Here is a 12838-nt window from a genome sequence, read left to right on the forward strand (position 1 = left end):
TAATAAGCAGAAGCTGTCCGGAGCGCGGATTAAATAGGCAGCGCTCAAAGTGGTATGTTAATGAGGATGGCATTCCCATTGGCTGCTTGGAGAAATGAATCACCAATCAGAACGCTGGGGGATGGGACGCGGCGCCAATGTGTGGTGGTTGCCGCTGTCGTTTAATGCGGGAGGAAGTACAGAAGGGCAGAGACAGGCGGGGGTGCGGGCTGACATTGAAAACGGAAACGCAAATTTCAAAAGCAGAATGAAAATAAAATCAGATGAAATATTGTAAAATTAAACACTAAGACGTTTAGTTCATGACACAGGCAGGAGAACGAAGGAGAGATTTGGACATTTCAATGTAAAGTTCAAATCGAGTTTATTTATGCACAGGTGAAAGGAACAACGTATTTGTAGCAGCATCACAGACACATTGCATCAGACACAACATTGACAAGAAACACTGGAATTAAATATGAATTATACCAACATATTCAAATAGACAGAGGACTATCAGAACAAAATCAAAATAACAAAGAGTTTATGCGGGCAGTGGGAGAATCACCCCTCTTGTGCTTCTTCATCTCGTCTCTCTCGATTCAGTGTCACGCAACGCTGCCACTTTGATCCGGCCCATGCCTTCATTCACCAGGTCCAACACTTGCCTTTATTGGATCTTCCTCCTCCTGACACTAGTCATCGGGTTTGTGGGGCTGTGTGCCCCCTTGGACCTCTGGATTAGGCTTGAGGGTAGGCCTGGTGGATGTATATGTGGGGCTGGGAGAGATAAGGCTGTAGAGTTTAGTATGGTGAGATATGTGGGGCTACGGTGGATGGGGTAGTGTAGTGGAGCCACACAGTGGCTGATGCCTTTCATTATCGTGGTTCAACACCACTTGGCTTAGGGAACCGGGTGTGCAAAGGGACACATCATCAATAATACAACTTAGGGTCATTGGGTGTTTCGGGTCTTTAATCATGAGACCATCTCGCCCAGGCAACGCAGCCAGGGTGGATCAGGCCCACCGTGTTTATCCCAGGGAGCAAGATAATGAGAGGCGTGTAATTCTGCAAGTTGTGGGTATTTTCGACCTTGTTACTTGGCTTTATACTGACAATTTGTGGAATAGAATGTTCTGAGGCCTAGTAATCAGGCTTTACCTCCAAGTACGGTTCAACTTCCCTACTCTAAATTTACACCTGTCTTTATTTTGCATCTGTGTGCCTGGGATTGCGTGGGTTAAATTAACAGATTTTACTGCAGTACAAACTAGTGATCAATGTTGGGCAGATTGATCCATGATTCCAAAATGCAAAAATCTCTGAAATCCAGAATTTATTGTACTGACATTACGTCACAAATGGAGAATTTTACCCAGGATTAAATGGCTTGTCTAATGAAGAGCGTTTCATGTCACTAGGCCTCTATTCACTGGAAATTCAAAGAAAGAAGGGTTACTGAATTGAAACCTATCAAATAGTGAAAGGGCTTGAGTGAGTGGATGTGGAGAGGACTTTTCCTGTGGTAGGAGTGTCTGTAACCAGACCACGCAGTTTCAAAATAGAGGGGCATCCTTTTAGAGTGGAGATGAGGAGGCATTTCATCAGCCAGAGAGTGGTGAATCGGTGGAATTTTTTGCCACAGGCAACTGTAGAGGCCAAATCACTGGGTATCGGCAGAGATTGGTGCTAAGAGGAAAAATTGATCAGTGATGATGAAATGGCAGAGCAGGATCAATGGGCCAAATGGCCGAATTCTGCTCCTAAATCTGATGGTTTTATGGACTCACTTAGAGACTAAAATTTTTCCAGAGACTGTTGATCTTAGCTTTGACTCAACCCAGCATCTGAGGCTCCAGATTCCTTATATAAGGAATACAGATGTTCTTTGTTCTCAGATTAAAGGAATATGATCTCATTTCCATCCTGAATGCTTGTCACCTCACTCTGATCAACAGACACAAAATACTGGAGGAAGTCAGCAGGCCGGGCAGCATCTATGGGAAAGAGTAACGAGTCGATGCTTCAGGCTGAGAACCTTCACCAGGGAGAGATCTGCTGGAAGGGTTTCGGGATGAAGTGTCGACTGTTTACTCTTTTCCATAAAGGCTGCCTGTCCTGCTGAGTTCCTTCAGCATTTTGTGTGTGTTGCTTTGGATTTCCAGCATCAGCAGATTCTCTGGTGTTTGTGATTTACGCCTCATTCTGAGGGTATTTTCCTCAGTTATGGAGCTCTCCTTCAGAGGAAAGATCCTCCTTGCCTACTGTCTGTCACATCCTGAAAGAATCTAACAGATTTCTTCGTTTTGTCATTAACTGCAGGGAATACAGACCCAGACCACTCGCTCTCCTCTCACATAACCAATCCTCCATCCCTGGAACCAGCCCGGTCAGTGTGGGGAACAGTCACAGCACTCCCTCTATTGCAGGGATATCCTTCCTGAGGAAGTGTGACCAAACCTGGACACTATATTCAAGGTGTGCTCTCACCAGGGCCCTATAGACTCCCAGTGAGACATCTGTACCCCTCTTCTCCACTCCTCCTGGATCACAGGACAAAATACTGTTTGCCCCTCTCATTACTTGTTGTATCTGCATGTTAACTCAAGTGATTTGTTTACAAGGATGCCCAGGTCCCTCTGAACATCCCGTGTGGAAATAACTCTTACAGTTTGTTCCTGGGGATGGGTGATCTCACATTTCCCCACATTCTGTTCCATCTGCCCCATCCTCAACCATTCACTCTCCTGTCTACATCCCCCAAACCTTCTCACTACTGACCCTGTCCCTCCCGCTCTGCCACAGCAACAGACATAGTCACTGAGTTATGCAGCACAGAAACAAGCCCTTCAGCCCAACACATCCATGCTGACCAAGCGGCCAAACAAAACCATTGCCAGTTACCTGAATTTGGCCCATGTCCCTGGGAAACTTCCCTCTCCACAGTCCAAGAGATTTGGCAACTGTGCCCCCCTATACCATCACTGGAGGTAGTTTGTTCCATGCAAACAGTACATTCTGTGAACAAAATCTGCTCCTCAGGGTCGCAGTTAAATCTTTCCTCTCGCACTTTATACCTGTAATCTCTAGCTTCCAACTCCATGACCCTGGAGATCACAGATTCACTATTGTCCGTATCAATGTCTGCCATTATTTTATCGGCCTCTCTAATGTCACACACACTCTGGTGAGAATGTTCCAGCCTATCAGTGAGAAGGGGATCTGAAGTGTAAATATTTCACACAGAGAATAACTAGTATCCCGAACGAGCTGGCAGAGGACTGGGGGCAAAAGCCAATAAAGTCACTGTTCATGAAAACTTCCCAGGAACCTGTCGTTCACTGTGTATATCCTGCCGTGGTTTAACCTCCCAAAATAGAGTCTGTGATTTATACAGAACTGAAACCATCCCTTTGGGACAACTCATCGACGCCAACCAAGTTGTCGACCTGAACTCGTTCCATCTGCCTGCATTAGGCCCGTGTCTCTCTCAAACTTTCCTATCCATGGTGAGTGCATGGAATGGGCTGACGGTGACCATGGTGCAGGCAGAGATGGTAGGGTCTTTTAAGAGACTCCTAGATGGATACATGGAGTTTAGGAAATTAGAGGGCTATGGATAAGCCTAGGTCGTTCTAAGGTAAGGACATGTTTGGCACAACTTTGTGGGCCGAAGGGCCTGTATTGTGCCTGTAGGTTTTCTATGTTTCTATGTTTTTAACTCCGTGGGGTCTGACCAAGGTCTTTACCTCACAGCTCTTGAACAAGTGAATAACAAGTATGAAATAACAATATAACAGAGTCCTTAAATGAGTGTAGCTATCCCCTTTTGTTCAAGACACTGATGGTTGAGGGGTAGTAACTGTTCTTGAACCTGGTGGTGCAAATCCTGAGGTACCTGTACATTGTACCTGATGGTAGCAGTGAGAAAAGAGCATTGCCTGGGGGGTGAGGATCTTTGATGATGGACACTGCTTTCCTACGGCTGTGTTTCATGTTGCTGTGCTCAGTGGTTGTGAGTGATATACAGGGCCAAATCCACTACAGTTTGTAGGATTGGTGTTGGTGTTGGTTACCAGGCCATAATGCAGCCAGTCACCACACATATATAGAAGTTTGGCAAAGTTTTCGATGGCATGCTGAATCTCTGAGAGCCCTGAGGAAGTAGAGGCACAGTTGGGATTTCTTCACAATAATGTTTATATGATCAGTCTGGGACAGGTCCTCAAAGAGTGACACACAGAAATTCAGTTACTGACCCTTTCCACCACTAATCGTCCTTTGATTACAGGTCCATGGACCTCGGGTTTTCCCCTCCTGAAGCCACAATCAGTCCCTTGGTCTTATTGACATTGAGTTGTCATTATGGCACACAGCCAAGTTTTCCGTGTCCCTCCTGTATGCTGATTCATACAGCCCACAACAATGGTGTAATCAGCAAACTTGTAAATGGTGTTGGCAGTGTACTTGGCCACACAGTCATACTGTAGGTGAAAAGTGAGTAGGTGGGGGAGGAGGGGCTAAGCTCACTTCCCGGTTGTGCTCCTGTGCTGATCGAGATTGTGGAGGAGATGTTTTTTCCAATCTGAACTGACTGGGGTCTGCACCTGGGGAAATCCAGGATCCAATCGCACACGGGGGTATTGAGGCCCAGTCTTGGAGTTTTCTGATTAGATTTGAGGGTAGGACAGTGTTCAATGCTGAGCTGTAATCAATAAAGGGCATCCTGATGTTTGCATCTTTGCTGTCCAGATGTTCCAGAGTTGTGTGAAGAGCCAACGAGACACATCTGCTGTTGCTTCGGTAGGTGAATTGGAGAGGATCCAAGTCACCATTCAGACAAGAGCTGATATGCTTCAACACCTGTCTCTCAAAACTCTTCATCACTGTGGATGTAACAGCCACTGGGCAATAGTCATTTAAACAAGTTACCATGCTGCTGTTGGGCACCGATATGATTGAAGCTTTCTTCCAGCAGGAGGGTACCACACACTGCCAGATAGGGAGGTTGAAGATATCAAGGTTGAAGATATGAAGGCATTGAGCTCATCTGGAAGCTAATCTCTGCTGTCCCCTTTGTCACAGGATTTACCTTTGCAGGAGGTTCTGGCATTCAAACCCTGCCACAACTGTCCAGAATCCCTATTTTATTCCAGTTTAGTCCGGAGTCTCCACATTGCCCAAGAGGCTTTCTGGAGATCACACCTGCACCTCTTGTAACACTCCTGATCTCCAGACTTGAATGCCACTGATCTGGTGCTCAGCAGGTTCTGGATCTCAGTGCTTATCCAGAGCTTTTGATTTGGGAAAACCCTGAGTGATTTTGTGGGGGACACACACCTCCACAGATGTTTTAATGAACTCTGTAATGACCCTGGCCTAATCAGACAGACAGTTAGATGAGTTCTTGAACATGGCTCAGCCTGCTGACTCAAGGCAATCCTGTAACTGTTCCTCTGCCTCTCAAGACCAACCCTTGGTTATCTGGATCTCTGGAGCCTTGTTCCTTAGGCTCTGTCTGTATGCAGGTAGCAGGAGTACAGTCAAATGATCCGACTTAACAACAATAGGCATTCCTTATCGTGGTGTAGCAGTGGCCTAGTGTGTTGGGACCTCTGATGTAAAAGGTTACTACTTCAGATTCATTTTCTTTGAGGTATTTACAGGAAAATAAATACCATGGAATTGATGAAAAAATATAAACAGCAAAGACTGACAGACAACTAATGTGTAAAAGAAGACAAATTGTGGAAAAATAAAAAAATAAATATTACTGTGAAATTCAGTTGTAGAATACTTGAAAGTGAGTCTGCAAGTTATGGAATCAGCTCAGAGAAGTTATTTACTCTGTTTCAAGAGCACGACCTGTGTAGGGTAATAACTCATTCTGAACCTGGTGCTGTGGGAACTGGGGCTCCTGGTCGTCCTCCCCGATGGCAGCTGTGCAAAGAGGGCATGAGGTGGATGAAGGAAGTTGTTGATGATGGATGCAGTTTGCTTGTAGAAGCACTTCCTGTAAATGTACTGGATGATGGGGAGGGCTTTGCCACTGATGGACTGGGATGTATCCACCAGTTCTTGCAGACTTTTCCATTCCTGATCATTGTGTTTCCATATCAGGCTGTGATGCAACAACCAGTCAGGATACTCTCCACTGTGCATCTATAGAAGTGTGTCAAAGTTTTCAATATCATGCTGATTATAAGCAAACTTCTAAGTAGTCACTGCCATGCCCTCTTTATGATGGCATTTACTGTCCATCCCAGGACAGATCCTCTGAAATGATAACAACAAGGAATTTAAAGTTACCGACTCTCTCCACCTCAAAATCCCTGATGATAAGAGGCACATAGACCTGCACTTCCCTTCTCCTGTAGTCAATGATTAACTCTTTGGTTTTGTTGATGTTGAGTGAGTGATTATTGTTGAGACTCCATTCAACTAGATTTTCCATCTCCCTCCTGATGGCAAATTTGCCACCACCTTTGATTCATCCAACAACAGTGGTGTCATCTGCAAACTTAAATGTGGCATTGGAGTTGTACTGAGCCACACAATCACAGGTATAGAGTGACACAGCCTTGTGGTGCACCAGTGCTGATGGTAATTGTGGAGGAGATGCTGTTGACTTTGAATGCAAATTCCTTCACCGTGGAAGTGAAATAAGAATTACAAATGAGGAAGAATGTTACATTAAAATAAGCAAAATGTAGGAATTGAAGTTATATACTATTTCTTATAAATGCGAAAATACAGTGTGAAAATTGCATTGTATTGTGACAAATGTGTTTGATGTTACAGGTTTTCCAGGGATATGGTTGCAGACAGATTGGGACTGGGAACTCAGTATTCCAGCATATGCAATGTTCCACACAAGTCTGCAAAAGTGAAATGAGGAGGGTGCCTTTGTTCATTGATAAGACTAATCAATCTGGCACAGGAAAAGGAATTTGTGGAGTGGCCAGAGACTGCTTCCTACAGCATAATGTTACAGAACTTACCCAGGAACTGGACATTTCAGACGTGATGGTGTGGGATTAATAAGAGATCCTGTGGTCAAGGATACCTGAAGAAGAAGTCAACAAAACATGGGAGGATTCCAGATACAATTTGAGGGTGAACATCCATGTCCACAACCAATGTCCTCAACATAATTAAGGACAACTACATAGATGTGAAGGTAACGTTGCATGGGGTCGACAGGGTAAATGAGATCATGACAGCTCAACAGACGAGCAGTAGTGGATGTTTAAACTACTGGATCATAACACTCAGCAGACATTGATCCCAATTAGACAGAGGGACCCAGGAGAATGATGGACCAATGGGGTCAAGGGAAACATTAAATCAAAGCCTAGAGCACAGATAGTGACAAGGCCTAGAGATAGACTAACAGACTGAGAATAATTCAGGAACCAGTGGCAAGAGACTCAAAGCTACTCTAACAAATAAAATTGCAATAAATTAAACTCAATATGTGAATATCGTTCACATTGGAGACATGGGACACATCTCAATGATATATTGGCTGACATTTCAATACTGTGCAATGACTTACAACACTCACCATCATGAGAAAAAAAATCTAATGAGACTAAAGTTAACATCACCAGGTCACAATGACCTGCACTCGATAGTTTAACAGGGAAGTGGCTGGAGAGAAAGTACGGGTAGAAGTTGCTGTTTGCCAGAACACACTGTGTTCCAGGAAGGTCCCATTGGAGTGAAAGACCTCAACTGCTTCCATTGTTCAAGAAAGTTAGAATACAACAGAAGGTAATTGTCGTCCTGTTAATTTCACAAGTGTTGAGGGCAAGATGCTGGAGTCTGATGTATGAAGAAATTACAAGTCATTTAAAGAAGTGAAATGTCATCAAACCGAGTGAACAATGTTCAGATTTGCAGCGACACACTGCATGAAAATGGAACTTTCAGTCCATCTGGTCCAGGCCGAGGAAAGCTCTCTTCCAGGAGGCACCCATATCCTACTGAACAAGTTGGTTCAGATCACTGCTCCACGATGTTTACTCTGCCCTGCGCTGAACTTTGGGCTCTCTGTCTGTTTGCATGTTATTTTTTCTCTCTGCACTTTGAGTGTTTGACGGTCCTCTTTTCATTTTTGTTTTGTTCCTTTGATGTTCCTTTGTTTCATTGCTGCCTGTTAGGAGAGGAATCTCAAGGTTGTATAATGTCAGCATAATTTTAGTAATAAATGTGCTTTAAACTTTTGAACTTTGAGCACTGACTGGGAATTCAACGAAGCACAATATTCGCTGTGGCAGAATTTGTTAGCCATGTCTAAAAGGGATTCTTTAAGCAGTATGTGTGTGGTCCAACTAGTTGGGAGGTCTGTCCTGTTCTGAGAAGTGAGCCAGGTGACTGACTTTTCAGTGGCTGAGCCAGTTGAAGTTGTAACAAGGCTAGGGTAAAGTTACTGCTCAGGCAAGGATAGTTTACAGGTAGGTGCAGTCAACCTGGGCAGAAAGGGTGTTGAAGAGCAGAGCTTCCCTTTGCACAGCAGGGGATGGACCCATTTTACATTCCAAGACAAGATAATGATGCAAGTGACAGATTGCCGTGTAACAGTTGCTTTACTAATTCTGGATTACTATTGGCATTTAATGTGCAGATTGTTTTGGCTATTTATACTGTATTATCGTAGTTTCAATGTGGATTAAACAGACAGATAAGGAATTTGAACATAAACAAGTTCCATTTCAAACATGAGAAAATGTGCAGATGCTGGAAATCCAAAGCAACACACACAAAATGCTGGAGGAACTCAGCAGGCCGGGCAGCATCTATGATAAAGAGTAAAGATTCAATGTGCGTTTGAGCCGAGGCCCTTAATCATGATTTGAAAAAAGAAGAGAAGTCCGATTAAGAAGGTGGGGGAGGGAAGGAAGAAGTAAAAGATGGTAGGTGATGTGTGAAACTGGGAGAAGGGAAGGGCTAAGGAAAGAGCTGGGAAATAGATTGGTGATAGAGATGAAGGGCTAGAGGAAGGGGAATCTGATAGCAGAGAAGAGAAGACCATGGAAGAAAGGGAAGAAGGAGGGGATGGACAGGTAAGGAGATTAAGTAGGAGAAGGAAAAGGAATGTGGAATGGTGAAGGAAAGCAGGGGGCAATTAGTGGAAGTGCAAGAAATTGATGTTCATGCCATCAGGTTGGAGGCTACCCTTTTGGAATATAAGGCGTTGCTCCTCCAACCTGAGTGTGGACTCATTGCGGCAGTAGAGGTGGTGATGGACTGACATATTGGAAAGGGAATAGGAAGCGGAATTGAAATAGTAGCCATGGGGAGATGCCACTTTTCCTGGCAGACGGAGCGAAGATGCTTGACGAAGTGTCCTCCAATCTACATCTGGATGCACTGATATACAGGAGACCACACCGGGAGCACTGGATACAGTAGACAACCCCAACAGACTCACAGGTGAATTTTTGCCTCACCTGGAAGGACTGTTTAGGGCCCTGAATGGTAGTGAGGGAGGAGGAGTAGGGGAGGGTATGACACTTTGCAAGTGTAAGTACCAGGGGGATCAGTCGGGAGGGATGAGTGGTCAAGGGAGTCACATAGGGAGCAATCGCTGTGGGAAGTGGAGAGTGGCGAGGAGATTACCATTTGGTCATTACCAGTCTCCGAATAAACAACTCTGTAAAAAGTGATATTTCTTTGATCAAATTTGAGAACAGTTTGGTTCAGAGGCCATGTTGTTCTCCTTGTGCACAGGTAACTAAGGTTTGATTGAAGAACGAGTGTGAGTTTTCAGATTCCAGCTAATGGGTGATGGTGGATACATGGAGTTTCCTCTGAGAAACTGAACCCTTGGCTTTGTTGTACAAGAGAAAGGAATTCAGCCCCAGAAGCCAATCGGTCCTCAAACAGAATTCCTCGTGTGTGGAGTAGTCCATCACCTTTGTCAAATGTAGGAAAGCTGCAACAGTAAAGAAGGAGAATTAGGTGGGTTTGAATCAGCTGAGTGAATAGAGGGAAACTGTGGCTGCCTCAGGCAGGGCTGGATCTCATGAGTCTACGGGAAAAGAGGATGTCTGATGCTAGATTGAATCCCATTGGTCATGATGCATATGCCTTGGGGTGGATTTGATCCCATGATGCACAAAAGAAAGGGAATTCTGAAGTATGAGTGAGTGCCTTGATTGTGTGTCTGAATGGTCACGTGAGAGCCCCTTACTGGACATCTAAGACGACTCCAGTGACTTGTTTATTCGTACATTGTGGAGCAGAAAGAATTAAGTATGTTGAGAAGGGGGTGGAGTGGAAGAATTGAGTGCTTGCAGAAGTACAGATAAAGGAGAGAGGAAACTTTCAGGTGCCCTGTGGTGTTCACCTGGAGAGAAATGCAAAAATAATTGGTTGCTCCTCACAGTACGAGCAGAGAACATGAAAAAAAAGTTAGAGAAAAAGAGTCGGAAAGAAGAGGAAAATGTAATCGAGCCTACTTCAGTGTTAAGAGACTACTAGACAGGTATATGGAGGAACTTAAGATGGGGGGAGGTTATATGGGAGGCAGGGTTTGAGGGACGGCACAACATTGTGGGCTGAAGAGCCTGTAATGTGCTGTACTATTCTATGTTTAACAAGACACAACTCGTACTAATGTCTGAGCAGGAAGTAGTAGGAACCTGTTTTACCCCTGCCCTCCACAGGTATGATTACAACAAAGCCCACCCCAGTAGTGTCTCTTGAGTTCTTGATGAGGCTGGTGTAAATCTCTCAAAAGCTCGATGGGAGAATGAGCAATATGGAGACTTTTATGCACTTTGAACTAAAATGTCATGTTATACTGAAGTGTTTCCTTCACAATCCACAGTGACATACGATACACCATATTGCACAAAAAGCAGATGGGCACCTTAATAAATTTGTAAAGTAGATAAACAAGGTATTTCAGAAATACACAGATTTACTCGATCGGAATGAATGTTATTGCAAATGATGATTAAATGAGTCCGGGTTAAAGGAAATGTAGATTGTTACTTGTGTGAGATGAAAAGAGGTATGTAAAATTCTGAATAATTTCAGATGAAATCAAGTGCTTCAAGCTGTTAAGGGAGTGGATAATATTTGTGTGAGGACTGGAGACTCCCTGGACTGCTCTACCATTGTCTCATTAATATTGACCGTTGTATAAAAATATTGTGACAGCTGCCCTGAATGATTTGAATGTTATTTTAACTTGTATTCTGTTTTATATTTAATAAAGATGACAGTGACCACATTGTTGCTCATCATTACTATATTAAAGCTGTTTACAATTTCATTCTAAATTTGGCTTGAACGTTTCCTGCTTTAAATGCATTTGACTTGTCAACCACTTGTTACTGGTATTTATTTTGTGCCGAACATTTAATAGTGTTATTTAGAGAAAATAAAAGCTATACTAAATTATGGATTTTGCAGTTCTTTGATTCACTTCAAGAAACATGGGGAGATGGCGGAGGACAGTTACTGGTAAAAGGTGGAGGCGTCAGTGAGAGGTGCACATTGTTTGTGGACAGCCTCGCCACTGAGTTCAAAGATGCCCTCAGCGCCAAAGCAACTTTGCTAACAGTCAGTTTCAGCCTCAGCCGCCACAACCACTACAGACTATGAAGTTTACTTTAAATAATCCTTTCCCAAACTGTACTGGAGAATTTGTACAATTGTAATTCTGCCCGCTGTAAAATGCCTCATGCCTCATAAAATGCCTCTGCCTCTCAATTTTCGGCCTTGATGGCTTTTTCGCCTGATATGATACTGGTGAAAATGTTAGTGGATATGTGGTTTGTGCATCTCATGTCATAGATGAGGCTCCTGTTCCACTCAAAGAACACGACCCTTATGAACGCATGTTGGTACTAAACGCTCGAGTTGTTGAGTTTGTTGTAGGGGCCCATAAATACGGAAGGTGGGTTAACAGTGGAGTCTGAACCCCTCAATTGTACTGAGTGATTATGTTATAATGAACTCCCCACCCCCACCACGATTAGCTTCATTCCTTGCTGGGATGCTCTACTGTCCCGCGCTCACAGCAGTCCGAACTATATTCCAGCTTGCCAATGCCGAATGAACTGATTTAGCGTAAACTCAAATTCTTTGTCCACTTTAATTTGTCTTCTTAATTCAAAATTCCCCTTGAATGATGCAGTAAAATTTGTAACTCCCCGTCGGGGAATTGAACCCCGGTCTCCCGCGTGACAGGCGGGGATACTAACCACTATACTAACGAGGAATTCGTGCCCTAGCTTATGCACGTTTCAGAAAACACCACAGTGAACAGAATCATCTTGATGTTTGTTCACTGCGATACTGGAGCCTTTCACACGTGTCCTTCCCACAGCAGAGTCTCATTTTTCTCCAGCCTTTCAGTCACCTATTATCTTCAACGATTAGCCAAACCAGGTGCTCTCATTCCAGCCCAACTCCGTCTTCCAATCAACATTTTCATCACAGTCATACATTTATATTTCTGCCTTCGTAATGCCACAGGCGGGAAACGACATGTAGCCCATCCAATTCTGAAGCCATCAGTCCCACTTCAATCAACTTCACTCAAACACGGCTTCTGTATCTCCGCTCTGTCGGACGATCGCGACCCCAACTGGACATAACACGAACTGCACCACACTGAAGAATCCGACCGACAACATTCAGAATCACCTCCAGCCACACTCATGCACTTCCAGCGTCCCACTGCTCCAACCCTCACAACTCGCCTACCAATTCCACAAGTCATTTCAATCCATGGGTCACTCGAAAATTATTATGGGCTGGCCAGGCCAGTCCATCAACGATGGAATTGCTCTCCCTCACATTTTCCTCGGTCAACCGATCTCAGCAGCCTCCT

General features: G+C 44.2%; 1 non-coding gene across 1 annotated transcript; it reads right to left on the minus strand.

The window, feature by feature from the left end:
• Positions 1-12151: 12151 nt before the first annotated feature.
• Positions 12152-12223, minus strand: trnad-guc (transfer RNA aspartic acid (anticodon GUC)). Its single transcript has one exon. It is a non-coding gene; the product is annotated as a tRNA-Asp (tRNA).
• Positions 12224-12838: the final 615 nt, after the last annotated feature.

The sequence above is a fragment of the Hemitrygon akajei genome, chromosome 28, assembly GCF_048418815.1.
Source record: "Hemitrygon akajei chromosome 28, sHemAka1.3, whole genome shotgun sequence".
Lineage (NCBI taxonomy): Eukaryota > Metazoa > Chordata > Chondrichthyes > Myliobatiformes > Dasyatidae > Hemitrygon > Hemitrygon akajei.